The sequence below is a fragment of the Lolium rigidum genome, chromosome 2 (genome assembly GCF_022539505.1).
Source record: "Lolium rigidum isolate FL_2022 chromosome 2, APGP_CSIRO_Lrig_0.1, whole genome shotgun sequence".
In the NCBI taxonomy this organism is placed as follows: domain Eukaryota; kingdom Viridiplantae; phylum Streptophyta; class Magnoliopsida; order Poales; family Poaceae; genus Lolium; species Lolium rigidum.
Genome location: NC_061509.1, coordinates 116,095,311 through 116,096,600, shown reverse-complemented (window position 1 = coordinate 116,096,600; position 1,290 = coordinate 116,095,311). Strand labels below are relative to the sequence as shown.

General features: G+C 41.9%; 1 non-coding gene across 1 annotated transcript; it reads right to left on the bottom strand.

Moving 5' to 3' along the window:
* Positions 1-556: 556 nt before the first annotated feature.
* LOC124693710 lies at positions 557-663 on the bottom strand. Its single transcript, XR_007000170.1, has one exon. It is a non-coding gene; the product is annotated as a small nucleolar RNA R71 (small nucleolar RNA).
* Between the last annotated feature and the right edge of the window lie 627 nt (positions 664-1,290).

Here is a 1,290-nt window from a genome sequence, read left to right as displayed (position 1 = left end):
CCAAACGCGATGCACCGAAAAATCTGTGGTAGGCCCTTACCTGATGCAGTATGCACCACATAACCCATATCGTCGGGTTAGGCCCATAGGCGATGAAAAAGGGAATATACCTGATGAAAATTTGACATACAAGAGAATTACAAGATAATTCGGCTATTGAAGCTAAACCAGAAGAAATGGGTGACAATTAGGAAACTCTGCTCAGGGATGTTTGGATTCCAAAAGGGCAATCTATCTCTTCAGGAATTGTATCACCGGTTATACACGCCAATAACTCCGAATTAAAACTAGCTCTTATCAATATGGTGCATCATTCACAGTTTGGTGGCTCTGCTCTAGAGGATCCTCATGAACATATCAGAACATTTCTTGAATATTGCAATACTCTCAAGCATAATGGAGTACCACCAGATGTCATTAAGCTCTCTTTGTTCCCATTTTCACTCGGGATGGAGCAAGAACCTGGCTACACTCAGTACCCCCTTCTCTGACTGGCACCTGGGAACATCTGCTACAATCATTTTTTGAAAGGTATTTCCCACCCACCAAAGCTGCAGCATACAGAGACAAAATAACCAAGTTTGCACAGTATGATGGTGAGAGTCTGTATGATGCATGGAAAAGATACAACACTATGATAAGGTTATGCCCTCACCATGGTTTGGAACAGTGGTTGGTGCTGCAAACATTTTATAAAGGATTAACTCACCAGACTAGAGCTTATGTTGACTCAGCAGTTGGAGGAGGGATTATAAACACGACAGTTGATGAAGCATTTGAGTTGATTGAGAGTATGGCATCTCATCACTTCTAGTGGTCAAGTGAAAGAGCAGTATCACCTCTAGTTCCTGGTGTTCATGCATTATCTCGAAATGATGCACTGGCAAAGACAAGTGGAATTATTGAGTAGATAGCTAGCTGGATTTATGTCAAATAGTGGCGCTTCTCTGTAGCTCAGTTCAGTCAGCTCAACCTCTGTGTGATATTTGTGGAATCCCAGGGCATGCAAATGGGGAGTGCACATATTACTCTGCAGTTGGACCCTCTTTGTTAGAAGTTAATTATGCCCACGGACAGTCTCATGCCGGAGTACCATTCTCACAAAGTTGCAATCCTTCTTGGAAGAATCATCCTAATTTGTCCTATAAAGGGAATCAAGGGCAATGTTCTTATGTATCAGGGCAGTCCACGACCTTTTCAAGACCAAGCATGCAACCCAATAATTTCAACTATCAGAAAAAAACAAGAATTTTAGAATCCACAGAGCAGTCAATTAGAAGATATGTTGAG